This window comes from Muntiacus reevesi, unplaced genomic scaffold (assembly GCF_963930625.1).
Source record: "Muntiacus reevesi unplaced genomic scaffold, mMunRee1.1 SCAFFOLD_38, whole genome shotgun sequence".
Lineage (NCBI taxonomy): Eukaryota > Metazoa > Chordata > Mammalia > Artiodactyla > Cervidae > Muntiacus > Muntiacus reevesi.
This window is the reverse complement of record NW_027077841.1, coordinates 2,393,667-2,408,781: the sequence shown is the minus strand read 5'-3', so window position 1 is coordinate 2,408,781 and position 15,115 is coordinate 2,393,667. Positions and strand designations below refer to the sequence as shown.

General features: G+C 46.4%; 1 non-coding gene across 1 annotated transcript; it reads right to left on the bottom strand.

The window, feature by feature from the left end:
* Positions 1-229: 229 nt before the first annotated feature.
* Positions 230-301, bottom strand: TRNAC-GCA (transfer RNA cysteine (anticodon GCA)). Its single transcript has one exon. It is a non-coding gene; the product is annotated as a tRNA-Cys (tRNA).
* Positions 302-15,115: the final 14,814 nt, after the last annotated feature.

The window sequence follows — 15,115 nt, the reverse complement described above, 5'->3', positions numbered from 1 at the left end:
ATACGCCCACTTCCAGGAGAGGTCTGCGGGGCTCCCTACTGCCGCCAGGTGAAATCCATCCAGGAGCAAATCCACCCTAAGAGACAACCCAAGCTTTTTATCAGCTGTGAAGTGAAGTCGCTCAGTCGTGTCCGACTGAGTGACCCATGAACCTACCAGGTTCCTCCGTCCATGCAATTTTCTAGGCAAGGGTACTGGACTGAGTTGCCATTTCCTTCTCCAGGGGATCTTCCCAACCCAGGGATCGAACCTGGGTCTCCCGCACTGCAGGCAGATGCTTTACCATCTGAGCCACCAGGGAAGGTCTCCCGCACTGCAGGCAGACGCTTTACCATCTGAGCCACCAGGGAAGCCCCACACTAGGTACCCGGAAAGGGGGAGGCGGGCGAGGTGCAAGGCTTGCCCTGTGGGACACTGCCCCGATTTCGACCACCACCGCCAAATCCCCACCCGCGGGCCTCGACCCTGCCGGGCCCGTGACACATGGGGGCCCCCAGTGCGCCAGTCGACCGCCGCCCGGAGGTCCCCGTCGACGCCAAACGACCACCCCCACATCCCCCCCGAAATGGGCAGAGCCCTCCCCCACCACCTCGTACACAGGTACGGCCGCCCCCCGGGAATCTGTCCTCTCCCCTCAACCACCGGGGCCCCCTACCCGCACCCGTGTCCCAGGCACCCTCCTCCCTCCACCACCAAGGGCAGAGAAGACGGGAAGCATGGCGCCAAGCAGGCAGGGACACGACAGAGGTGAGAGGGTGAGAGACAAGACAGCTGCGCAAGGCGTGGGGAGGGGTGGCTGCGAGCAAGCCCGGAGGCTCGAAGGGCGTGAGGAGGCGTCTGGCGACAGCGCGGCAGGCCCAGAAAAGCGGACGACGACTGGCTGAGGCAAACAGGTCCAGGGCCAGTGGCGGGACGCGTCAGGCAGGCAAGCGGCCCAGCAATGGGTAGCCGCCATCTGTCACGCCGCACAGCCCACAAGACGCGACCGGAGGATCTGCGCCGTGTGGTCTGCGGCTGGGGGAATGGCAGCCATGGCCGTCGCCGCGGGTGAAGGCGCCTTCGGTGGGGTGGGGGCGCACTGAGCACCTCCACCCCTACCCCAACCCTCGGATCCAGCCTCAAGGGAAATTGGCGGGGAGGTTGGGCGGAAGAGGGACACCAGAGACGCCGCCACCGGGCGCAGGGCAAGGGTGGCGGGGCGCCCGGCCGAGGATGGAGGGGCGAGCGGGAAGGCGGAGGAGAGCTGCCTTTCCCACCCGACCCGCACTCTGCACGCCGCCCCCCACCCTCTCCCGCGGGCCCCTCTTCCCCTACCACCGGAAATGCCACCAGACCCGACCGCCCGCCCTGGGCGCGCCGCCTTCCATACCTCTTTAACTCCCTTACCTTTCCATCCGGCGCTGCCGGGGTGGAGGAGAGGCTCAGGAGCCGGGCACGGCTAGGCGAGACCTCCGCGCCGCTCTTGGAACCGACCATAGTAATGATCCTTCCGCAGGTTCAACAATGGAAAACTTGTCAGCTGATCTGTCTATAATTCAGGGATAAAACTATGACTACAGAAAGGAAAGATGACCTGACCTAGGATGGCCATGATATTCTATAGAATCAGAGGAAATTGGTTAAAATAAAAAAAATTTTCTTGGAAACTGTAAAGCTGGTTCTTTTGCACATGCAATTAAAAACATAGCTTGTTAAAAAGGCCTGCCCAGGGCAAAGCTTGAAGTTAACCATTTCCCTAGAAAACAATGCCCACTTTGCCTGAGACCTCAGCCTTGGGCAAATGAGAACTTCAACACCCCCCCCCCCAAAAAAAAAGGGAAGTCAAAGAGATATTTTAAATCTTAGGGGTAAAAGTAGAAGATCTCTGTGTGGATTTCTGTATGTCTCAGTGTGAGTCTTCTGTTTTTTGATTATATTGCTGAAGTTGTAAGTGAGTTCTTATTTAAATGATCTAAAGAAAAGGAAGCCCTCACAACTCAAATAGCTCTCAATACAAGAAAAAAAATTGACCTAAATGAATTTTGGATTCATGTGAATTGGGAAAGAGTCAATATTAAATATCTTGTATTTTATTTTTTTCACTGCTCTAATATAGACATGTCTAAGAGTCATTAACATTAAACATAAACTTTTCATAGTGCCTAGATTTATTATAATTTGAATATTGCTATATTGTTATATCTCTTACAAACTTGTCAACAAAGAAAGTACCTCTAAAAACAAACCAAAAAAACTCCTTAAAAATGTAAATGTGATATGAGCTTTTAGATAAACTATTAAAAATAATTATACTTTAAAATATCTGTCTATAGTAGTCTCGATTGAAGGCTGAGGAGAAGGGGACAACAGAGGATAAGATGGTTGGATGGCATCACTGACTCGATGGACATGAGGTTGAGCAAGCCCCGGGATTTGGTGATGGACAGGGAAGCCTGGCAGCCATGGGGTCGCAAAGAGTCAGACACAACTGAACTGAACTGAACTTACAATAGTTTCTCCAGATTTTGGTTACCTGAATTTCTATGGTTGTGCTAAACGAAGTGATGACAGTGTATTGAATAGCTAGATCATTTCATAAATTAAGGTTCTGAAACATTCACTACTTGACAGGACCTTCCTCTTACATAGAAACTAAAGAGATTTTGACTATCCATGAATAGTGTCTGGTGCCATGCTGAGATGTTCAGTGTAAGAAAGCAATTTTTTTTTTTTTTTAGATAGTATCACTTATACGTATGTTCACCAATCTGTAAAATGCCAATATAAAAGTCAGTTCTCGGTTGCTTAAGGAAAAATGTATGACTTGTTATTAAGGAAGGTATGAGGAATAAAATTGCATTTTATGAAGGAAAAAGAAGTAGTTTAGACTTGCAGGTGGCAGTTTCAGGATGGGGGAAGCAAAGGAATGGGTACAGAAGGCGATAAGGAGGTTTTATGGAAAGTGGACCCCCAGAAAAGAGTTTTGTTCCTAGTACAAGGTTTCTTGAGACGCTGAACTGCCTTTGCTAGTGGATTTTAAGTTTCTTTACCTCTTAAATGATCCGTCCTAGGTTTACCTTTGAAATCTTTTGGTAACTTTGGCTAAGTGGAAAAGTATTATTTCACAGCCTACCTGACTGTTATAAACCCTTTTGATATTTATGAACAAACCTTCCTAAATAATTGACTTCTAGCTAACTTTGGGATGCTTCAGAGGGCCCGTGAGACTTCCCAAAGCAAGATATTAAACAACCTGAGTTCATTTGGCATGTTAAACTACATGGGAAGTGTTGTCAGAAGGAGTGATTGAATCTTCTCAAGTTATATTGTATGGTTGATGATACTAATAGAGATATCCTAGAAATTATGTGACATTCATGAAAATCTGATATGTTCTGATAAAATGCCGTCAGTTATAATTCGAGTTATCATATTAAAGTGTTTCAAATCACAGCAATGACCAGATTTACTTTGTCAATTTCAATTTAATCAGATTTTAAACGTGCCTTCTGTGGTTTCACACTGATGCCTTTGCAAAAATACTGCTACTTCAAGATATACGGAAGCTTTTCTAATCTTACCCATAAACAATTTTTTGTTTGTTTGTTATCTGGTAAGCTGGTACCAGATTGGAAATTAGTATACTCTCTAGGTAAAGAGAGCACAGTTTTCTTAGAATGCAGCTTTCAATCACAGATTATTGATTTCTTAACCTTTCAGTGATTTATTTTTGTGTTCATAATCCTTTTTTTTTTTATACTTCGGTAAAGTAAATAACCATTGTTTAAGATTATGGTACATGTAGGATGGACCAAGCTTTCCCCACTCCTACAAATTCTCTTAAACCCTTGTATTCTTCTGATGGGACCAAGGTCTCACTTCCCTCCAGAGGGACAATCCAAGCTTTTCATCAGCTGATCTGCCCCTGATATCAGAGTCAATTTGAGCACTATTTGGTCTATAATTTAGGCATGAAACTATGACTACATAAAGGAAAGATGACTTTTTGATGCAGGATGGCCATGCTATTCCTTGGACTTCAGAGAAAATTGGTTAAAATTAAACTCCCCCCCCTCCCCCTTGGAAACTGCAAAGCTGGTTCTTTTAGCATATGCAATTGAAAACATCTAGGTTGTTAGGTCAGTTTTCATTCCAGTCCCAAAGGAAAGCAATGACAAAGAATGTTCAAAATGCTGCACAGTTGCACTCATCTCACACACTAGTAAAGTAATGCTCAAAATTCTCCAAGCCAGGCTTCAACAAAACATGGGCTGTGAGCTTCCAGATGTTCAAGGTGGATTTCGAAAAGGCAGAGGAACCAGAGATCAAACTGCCAACATCCACTGCATCAAGGAAAAAGCAAGAGAGTACCAGAGAAACATCTATTTCTGCTTTATTGACTGTGCCAAAGCCTTTGACTGCAGGTGTCACAATGAACTGGGGAAAATTCTGAAAGAGATGGGAATTCCAGACCACCTGACCTGCCTCTTGAGAAACCTGTATGCAGGTCAGGAAGAAACAGAACTGGACCTGGAACAACAGACTGGCTCCAAACAGGGAAAGGAATATGTCAAGGCTGTATAGTGTCACCTTGCTTATTTAACTTATATGCAGAGTACATCATGAGAAATGCTGGGCTGGATGAAGCGCAAGCTGGAATCAAAACTGCCAGGAGAAATATCAATAACGTCAGATATGCAGATGACACCACCCTTATGGCAGAAAGGGAAGAAGAACTATAGAGCCTCTTGATGAAAGTGAAAGTGGAGAGTGTAAAAGCTACCTTAAAGCTCAACATTCAGAAAACTAAACAGTGGCAGACTTTATTTTGGGGGGCTCGGAAATCACTGCAGGTGGTGACTGCAGGCATGAAATTAAAAGATGCTTGCTACTGCTGCTGCTAAGTCACTTCAGTCCTGTCTGACTCCGTGCGACCCCATAGATGGCAGCCCACCTGGCTCCCCCATCCCTGGGATTCTCCAGGCAAGAACACTGGAGTGGGTTACCATTTCCTTCTCCAGTGCATGAAAAGTGAAAAGTGAAAGTGAAGTTGTTCAGTCGTGTCCGACTCTTAGCGACCCCATGGACTGCAACCTACCAAACTAGTCTGTCCATGGGATTTTCCAGGCAAGAGTACTGGAGTGGGCTGGCATTGCCCTCTCCAAAAAGATGCTTTACAACTTGTGCCTTAGCCAGACTACTTTGGGTTAGAGGGCATTTTTGAGGAGATCGAGTGGGGAGCAAATCAGAAGGCTGTTGTCGGTGTCCTGGTATACGATCTCAGGATCGTATACCTGAACAAGGATGACAGTGGGGATGGAGCTGCAACGGAGAAAAATTTTAGTGGATATGACTTCACAACTCAGCAGTTAATTACAGACAGGGGAAATATGAGCAAGAGGTAAAGAATGACGGCAGGCTTCTAGTCCAAGGAACTGACAGCAACGCCTGGAACCATACTTGCGTGGTTGAGATTCAAAATCAATGTGCTCAATTTGCTCAAGCAACTTTCTCCAAGGGGAGTAATTCCATCATTAAACTGTAGAAATACTGTTCCTGGGCCCTCATACGTGCAAGTCCCTGAGCACTTTGCATTTCACGAGAATGACAATCGCTCTTTATCTGGTCATCCAGGAAGGGTGTGGGTTTAGGAGCGAGGGATGGGTTTGTTTTAAAGGGTGTTTAGAGCCTTGCAGGATCTTGGGCAATCAAATACCTTCCTGAGCACTGACATTTATTTCTTAATTTTTAAATTTACAATTCATCCAAATCTTGCAGTCCAAAGGAAAAAAATGTGAAAACATCACAGAAAAATAATATCTGAAACTATCTGATTGCCTTGTGATTCATAGGGGATAAGCCTAAACTGCCCTTGACATTGAGGGACTGCTGAATATTGGCCCTCAGATCTCATCACAATCAACGATGAGCAACTTTTTAAGAATTGCCAGAAGTATTTTCAAGTTCAGTGACTTCTCCTGAAGTCAAGATTGCTAGCTGTAATGATTTAAAAATCACTAATTGATAAACATCAATAAAATTAATTAACATCCACATAGCCAATGTTTATAGAGCCAGGCATAACAGAGTGTAAATTCATAAGATGGGATTCCTATTTTGCAGTGCAGTTGATGAGACAAGTTACACAAGATAGGAGATAATAGAAATAAAAATTGAAGCTATATGAGCAGTGCTTTGGGGAATAAATACTGATATATAAATCGTCACTTCTGTGAAGGATTATTTCATAGTTCCAGCCTACGATTTCTTAATCTGTTCATAGACGTCAGTGTTTAAGTAAGGGTCTTACTCCAGATGAAGCAAAGTGTGAATTTTCCAGATCAGTCAAATTTAATCCTTCAAGAGACAAATAATTTTTGGAGTCAACTTCTGTTAGAGATCTCTGAAAATTGAATTCTACAATTCAAAACATTCCAACATTTCTGCCTGAAAAATCAGAGTATGTGGAGCTGTGGTAGCCATTAGGAATATTCATAAGTATTCAGCCCATGGAGGACTGCACTTCCCCACTCCCTTGGAAATTAAGTGTGATCACTGATTATATTTGGCTGATGAAATATGCATCTAAGTGTCTCTGTGACATCTGTTAGACGCTTCGAGGGTCAGCGTGTATGTCACACATTCCCCTCCTCGCTACTGTACTTATTATGGAAAATGTGTGTGCACATAAAGCCTCCCTCAGACTGGGTCTCTGAGACAGGAAAGGGCAGAGACCCCTGCTGACACACACTGATCAAGTAGCATGAGCTAAAAGTTATCTTTAATTGTTTTAAGCTCAGAGTTTTGGGGGTGGGGGTTTGATTATTACTGAAGGAATACCTAGCCTGTATTATATTGGAATTCTATTTAACCATTAACGGACAGAGCAAGGTCATTAACAACCTGGTGTTGTTTGAAAGTGGACACTTCACATTAAAATCTAGATTTCTGGCGCCTGTTGACAAAAACCCTGACATGTTTATACATGGGTGATCCCTTGAGCACATCAACAAGCAGGTATATATTCTCCAGCTCGTGACAGCCCCCGTGACTCACTATGACCATACCTGAGCAGTCTTCCTCCCTGAGGGGGGGGGGTAGATATTTGACTTTCATCCTCTCTCCTAAACTGTCTAAGCATCATACACGTACTGTGCTGACTGTTGTCTACTAGAATTGCATCTCATTTTCAGTTACAAACTTCAGTGATGCTTGTAGCAACACAAAAAAGTACAAAAATCATCAATACAGCACAACAGTTAAGAAAAGAGATTTTGGAATTCACCTTCCTAGGTTCACATACCGGCTCTACCATTTTCTGTCTGTATCATCAGGGCAAATCACTTAGCCTCTTCAAATTCCAGTTTCCTTATGAGCAGAGCGAGGATAATGACGATCCCAGCTTCAGAGTGTCTGATGAGCTAACACAGTCAAGGGCTTAGACAGTGCCTGACCCTGAAGAAGCATCCAGTATGTGTTTACTAGAAACAGAGTGATTTCTTCATTTATCCAGTCATCAAAGAATTCAATAAACCTCAAAGATACAGTGGAATTGTTCTGCAGATCTGATTCCAACCAGGACCTGTTTCTGATAAAAATCAGGGCCCCAAAGCAGAAGCACATTTCACTGAGTTTTGTTGTCTCATGCTAGGTGCTGCGCTCAGACTCCTGGTAGGTTGTTCCTAGGAGCATGGGCACACAGGCATGGGAGAGAGCAAACTGGAAACACACTTGCAAAAATTGTTTGTAGCCTCTGCCAAGTGAACATCAGGACTCAGTTCACTGATCCCAAGGCAATCAGAGAGGACCACACAGCTTACTCTCTCCCATTCGGACAACTGTGGATGGCCACAGCCACACTGTCCAGGAAAGGGAACTTAGGTGAACATTACCCTGCTGAAGGAAAGGTACTGAATTCAACTGAGAAGCTTGTGAGTCACTTCTGAAGAAGCACACCCAATTCTTTTGACCTGAATGGCCTTGCCAGAAGAGCTCTCAGCTTTCAGCAAGGTACCACCAGCCCCAAAAATCCACTTGTCCAGCAGACTAACAAAAACATGTTAGGAAGCACACATTCTACCTTTTTTTTTTTTTTTTTTTTTGTACTTCGGTAAAGTAAATAACCATTGTTTAAGATTATGGTACATGTAGGATGGACCAAGCTTTCCCCACTCCTGCAAATTCTCTTAAACCCTCATATTCTTCTGATGGGACCAAGGTCTCACTTCCCTCCAGAGAGACAATCCAAGCTTTTTATCAGCTGATCTGCCCCTGATATCAGAGTCAATTTGAGCACTATTTGGTCTATAATTTAGGCATTAAACTATGACTACAGAAAGGAAAAATGAATTTTTGATGCAGGATGGCCATGATATTCCTTAGACGTCAGGGAAAATTGGTGAAAATGAAACTTTTCTTTCCACCCCCCTGCCCCCTTGGAAACTGCAAAGCTGGTTCTTTTAGCATATGCAATTGAACACATCTAGGTTGTTAGCTCAGCTTTCATTCCAGTCTCAAAGAAAGGCAAATGACAAAGAATGTTCAAAATGCTGCACAGTTGCACTCATCTCACACACTAGTAAAGTAATGCTCAAAATTCTCCAAGCCAGGCTTCAACAAAACATGGGCTGTGAGCTTCCAGATGTTCAAGGTGGATTTCGAAAAGGCAGAGGAACCAGAGATCAAACTGCCAACATCCACTGGATCAGGGAAAAAGCAAGAGAGTATCAGAGAAACATCTATTTCTGCTTTATTGACTGTGCCAAAGCCTTTGACTGCAGGTGTCACAATGAACTGGGGAAAATTCTGAAAGAGATGGGAATTCCAGACCACCTGACCTGCCTCTTGAGAAACCTGTATGCAGGTCAGGAAGAAACAGAACTGGACCTGGAACAACAGACTGGCTCCAAACAGGGAAAGGAATATGTCAAGGCTGCATAGTGTCACCTTGCTTATTTAACTTATATGCAGAGTACATCGTGAGAAATGCTGGGCTGGATGAAGCGCAAGCTGGAATCAAAACTGCCAGGAGAAATATCAATAACGTCAGATATGCAGATGACACCACCCTTATGGCAGAAAGGGAAGAAGAACTATAGAGCCTCTTGATGAAAGTGAAAAACAAACAAAAAAAAAGTGAAAACATCATAGAAAAATAATATCTGAGAATATCTGATTGCCTTGTGATTCATAGGGGATAAGCCTAAACTGCCCTTGAAATTCACGGACTGCTGAATATTGGCCCTCAGATTTCATCATAATGAACGATGAGCAACTTTTTAAGAATTGCCAGAAGTGTTTTTAAGTGCGGTGACATCTCCTGAAGTCAAGATTGCTAGCTGTAATGATTTAAAAATCCCTAATTGATAAACAACAGTAAGATTAATTAACATCCACATAGCCAACATCTATAGTGCCAGGCATAACAGAGTCTAAATTCAACAGATGGGATTCCAATCTTGCAGTGCAGTTGATGAGTCAAGCTACACAAGAGAGGAGATAATAGAAATAACAATTGAAGCTATATGAGCAATGCTTTGGGGTGGTATGCCCTTAGACGGAGGCAGCTGCCAGGTGCCCCAAGAGCCCTGCGTTGCGCCTCCCTTGCGTTCTGACCTGCCGGTCGGGCCTGGGGCCGCAGCTCTCGAGCGGGCACGCGCTGCACTTGAGCCACACGACCCGTGACTGGACTCCGGCCGACCAGGGCCTGCAGCTCGGGGGCCAGCGGAGGGTGCCCCGGCCTGGCACACCGCCAGCCCCGGCCAGCACCCATCTGGCCCGGCCGGGGCCTGGCGTGCCTGCAGGACCTGCAATGGGGGGAGGGGGTGTGGGTAGAGCAACAAGGACGTCTCAGTGCCCCCTCACCCCCTGCCCCCCACCATCCCGTTCGCTGCTCAGGGTCACGTGGCTCCGGACGAGCGGGGATTCGGCCCGGGGCCGCGGTCCCCGGAGCCTCCTGCAGGCTTAGGGGCAGCCCAGTCGAGGCCCCAGGTGCCCATCCAGACCGCTGAACAAACCCCCTGGAGCGCCTCAGCCCCGCCAATTCGCTCTACGGGGACCCGCCCTGCCCCCACGCCGCAGGCCCAGCACAGGACCTTCCTGAGAGAGCAGACGAGTGACAGCCAGGCATACGGACAGGCACTCGCACGCACCCAGGCCAGGTGACACAGAGGTAGAAAGAGACGAGCGTTCAGAGAGACACTCGAAGACAGCGTGTGGGCATGGGGGGCCTCGGGCAGGATGCCGGGCAGCTGCAGGAGCCACCCGGCCCTGAGCAGGCAACGCGATGGGGGCGGGGGGAGGCCGCCGAGCAGGGGCGGGCCTGGAGAGGCCCAGGGTGGGAGGCCACCTGAGATTTCCACGCTCCTCGCACCGCCCCCCGGCCCCCAACCTCCTGCACGCATGCCAAGACAGGGCTCTCAGACAAAAGCTTCTCTGGAGTTTGGTCACCTGAATTTCTATCCTTGTGCTCAACTGAGTGATGACAGTGTATTGAACAGCTAGGTCATTTCCAAATAAATTAAGCTTAGTGTTTCACAGGACACCCGGACATGAATGCAGAGACCAGCACGGTTGCATGTACACCAACCCTGGTAACTGGACAACCAATGGGAAATTACTGTCTGACTCAGGAGAGAGAAAGAAACCCGAACAGATGGAATGAAATGAACAGAAACACAAACTTTGCAACTCACACCCTAATTCAATTACCAGAAAATAAACAACACTATAACCATTTTAGAAAAGCAATAGGCCTCTCCATGACCTTTGGTCGGGTGAGGAGTTCTAACACACGACAAAAAAAGCCACCTTTTCCAAATCGTGAATATGTTAGTTCACACATTGACTTTTACAATGATATGTGTAACAAATAAACTTAAAATCATTGACTCACTACATAAGCATGGAAGTATTTTAAACATAAAATACGTTCTATAGTATTTAGGAAGCATTTGGCACATGTCTAAGTGTATGTGACCCCAAACTGGAACTTAGTGGAAGAGTCAGGATAGTCTAAAAGTGAATCCCTAACTAAAAGGAACACACAGGATTACTGTAGATAAAAAACGTTAAAGAAGAGAAACTAGAAATCAGTCAATAAATGTCTTAGGTGTTAGCTTAGAGTGACTAGCCTCTGCGTGACTTTTTAAATTTTTCATGTTTGCAGCTTCCAAATATTCCATGGTGAGAATAATACTTTCGCCTCCAAACCAGAGTGACTTGGGGGTAGAAGTCAATAATTTTCTTTGCCTAGTGTCTGAATATTTACAGTCAGACGTAGAAAAGGAGGAGTCTGTCCCTTGTCTAGATGAGGTCAATCCCCAGGTGTGGGATGTCTGCAGCCCTGGTTTAGCCATAAATGTTCCACCAGTAAAGATTTCTCTGAGACCAAATGCTCCCTAGCCCTGGAAAAGACAATATCCCTTAAAACCAGAAGCTCTTGAGGGTCTTAGACCATTAGTTAACAAATACCGAGATACTGGAACTTTAATCCGCTGTGAGTCCCCCTGCAACACCCCAATCTTGCCCATTCAAAAACCAGATGGATCTTACCGATTCGTCCAGGATCTAAGAGCTGTTAATGAAGCTGTGGTTCCCAACCACCCCATAGTCCCAAACCCTTATACCCTCCTATCCCAAGTCCCAGGAAATGCCAAGTACTTCTCAGTCTTGGACCTTCAAGGTGCTTTCTTTTGCATTCCTCTCCATCCTGAATCCCAAAAACTCTTTGCTTTTGAGTGGCGGGACTTGCAAACAAGAGAGACCATACAACTCTCGACTGGACTCGACTACCCCAAGGGTTTAGGGACAGCCCTCATATCTTCGGGACTTTCTCGGGGAGAGAACTACAAACAGTAGTCTAATACGGTATGTGGATGACTTGCTCATAGCTAGGCCAGATTTTACCAGCTCTCAAATGGACACTATTTAAAACGCTAACTTTCCTGTATGAAAAGGGTTATCGAGTATCCCCCAAGTAGGCTCAGATTAGCTTAACCCAAGTAAAATACCTTGGATTTATAATTACGGAGAGAAAAAGAATGCCTGACCCTGAAGGGAGATCCTTCATCTTAAATACCCCGTACCCCCAAACAAAACAACAGCTTAGGGGATTTTTAGGAAGGACCGGGTTTTGCAGGATCTGGATTCCTAATTATGGCAATCTGGCCAGACCCCTAAATGAAAAATTAAGGGGGAAAGAGGAAGAGCCACTCGACTGGCATGAGACCTGCAAGGTGGCCTTTAATGCCCTAAAAGAGTCCATCACTACAGCCCCAGCTTTAGGCCTCCCAAACCTGGAGAAGCCTTGTAGACTCCATGTTTCTGAAAGGATAGGAACTGCTCTTGGGGTGTTAGGGCAGATGATGGGGCCCGTATTACAACCTGTGGCTTATCTCTCAAAATAACTAGATGAGGTGGCCAGAGGGTGGCCCACTTGCCTCCGGGCAGTAGCAGCCACTGCTCTTATGGTTAAGGATGCATCTAAGCTGACCCTGGGTCAGCCCACCACAGTGTATACGCCTCACCGGGTGCAAGCAGTCTTGGAAACGAAAGGGGACAGGTGGATGACAGGGGGAAGGATCACCCAATACCAAGCCCTCCTCCTTGACACTCCAGAAATAAAGTTGAGGGTCTGCCAGACTTTAAATCCAGCAACCTTACTGCCAGATCCCCCTACCTCCCCTCTGGATCACCAATACATACAAATCACAGACGAGTTATACTCTTCTAGCTGGGACCTATCAGAGACACCTTTATCTGACCCAGAGTAAAACTGGTACACAGATGGCAGCAGTATTGTAGAAAAGGGAGAGAGGAAAGCAGGATATGCTGTAGCGAGCCTGGAAGAAACTAAGGAAAGTGGGTCTCTTCCCCCAGACACCTCAGCCCAGAAAGCTGAACTTTTTGCCCTGACAAGAGCTTTGGAGTTAGGAGAAGGAAAGAGGATTAATGTGTGTATGGACTCTAAGTATGCTTTCCTCATTCTGCATGCCCGTGCAGCAATTTGGAAAGAAAGAGGGATGCTCAGTGCCCGAAGCTCTGCTATTAAACACAAAGAGCTCATTCTCAGGCTCCTGGAGGCAGTCAAACTTCCTGCAAAATTAGCTGTCATCCCCTGCAAGAGTCACCAAAAGGGGCAAGAAAAAGAGGCTCAAGGAAATAGGAAAGCTGATCAAGAGGCAGGTTGAGCTGCCGGGGAAGTTACCTCTGCCACTGCTATCTGCCCCCTTTTCCCTAAGGAAATCCTGACTCCAGATTTTACCCCAGGGGGACATTCCCTATATCCTGAGCGGGGCTGGGAGATTGGGTCACATGGGTGGTTTCAGCCTGATCAGGCCCAAATAATACTCCCTGATTCTCAGGTTTAAAACATTACTAACTCCTTACATAAGAGCACCCATTTTGGAAAAGATAATCTAGAAATCTTGCTTAAGCCTATTCTCTACCATCCCCAGTTAGCTAAGGTTGTTAAACAGGTCACACAAAATTGTGACACCTGTCTAAAAAATAACCCAAAAACCAGACCTCCTCTAATTACACCTGTCGAACATCGGGGATCATACCCAGGAGCAGACTGGCAAGTAGAATTTACAGTCATGCCCAAGACCCAATGGTTTTCTTATTTGCTAGTCTTTATTGACACATTCACAGGATGGATCAAAGCGTTCCCTACTGAGATAGAAAGAGCTACAGAAGTCTGTAAAGCTCTGCTGAAGGAGATAGTGCCTAGGTTTGGGCTGCCTCGTTCACTTCAGAGTGACAACAGGCCCTCACTTACAGCCATGATACCCCAGAACCTAGCCGCATGCTTAGGCATAAAATACCGGCTCCGCTCATCCTGGAGGCCTCAAGCTTCAAGAAAGATAGGGAGAGCCAACCAGACTCTTAAAAGGGCTCTGCTCTGGCTAAGCTATGTCAAGAAAGACATAATAAGTGGACACATATGCTGCCTATAGCCCTCATGAGGCTACGGACATCCCCCAAACGGCCACTATTGTTAAGTCCTTATGAAATGATGTATGGACGTCCATTCTTAACTTCTGATTTGTTTTTTGACGAGGATGCCAATACACTCTTAAAACATATAATTGACCTGGGAAGGTTTCAGCAAGAACTCCAACGGTATGGAGAACAAACCACAGGAAGACTTGAAAAATCCCCAGGTAAAGCCAGGGGATCAAGTATCAGTAAAGACATGGCAAGAAAAAGGGAGTCCAAACCAGCTGTCCGAGAAATGGACAGGGCCATATCAGGTTGTTCTAGTGACTTCAACTGCTGTAAAAGTGAAGGGTCTATCTGCCTGGGTCCACAATTCTAGAATAAAAACCTATGGCCTACAGGAGGGGGAGACAGAAACTGAGACTCCGAAGCCAGAGGACAGCTATTCCTGTGAACCTGTTGAAGATCTCAGGCTCTTTTTCAAGCAGAACCCCATCAATCCTGCCTCAGATAAGTAAAATGCATCATATGATGTTCTTCCTCTTTCTAATCATATCTCCCTGGATGGCTATTGATCTCTCCCTAAACGAGGCATGTTCACTTGCAAACCACAGTGCTTCTCAACTCAACCTAACCAGCCCGGGCTGCATCTGCATTAATGCCAAAGGTTGGGGGTATGTCCAACCGTCCCAGGGTATCAATATCAAAGGCCCACCCTTCCAGCCGAGCTATGGGCTATTACTCAGCGCCCCCATGTGGTCGTAATATGGCCTTTTGGGAAAAGGGGGAAAAAAAAATTCATGTCTTGGTACCAGGAACAACTGTCTCTATTTACCCCCTGGATGACATCTGCAATCCCACCTGGGCCCTTATTTTCTCTCATGACTAACATCCCCCAAGTGACCTTCCCTATCTCTCTAAAAAGCCACTCCCTAACAGGGGTGTCAGTGAGAAATCTAGACGACTCACAATGTGGGGTGACCGTCACTGTTGAAACTGATGGGAAAAACCGGGACAGGCCCTACAGCTGGGAGACCAGCCGACGCCAATCCCCGGCCAACACCCGCCTGGCCCGGCCCGGGGCACTTCCCGGTCCCCAGCGGCCTGGCGAGGCTGCGGGAGCTCTGGCGGTGGTTGGGGTGGGGGGTGGCTTGAGCGGGGAGGACGTCTCGGTTCCCCCCCACCCCCCGCCCCC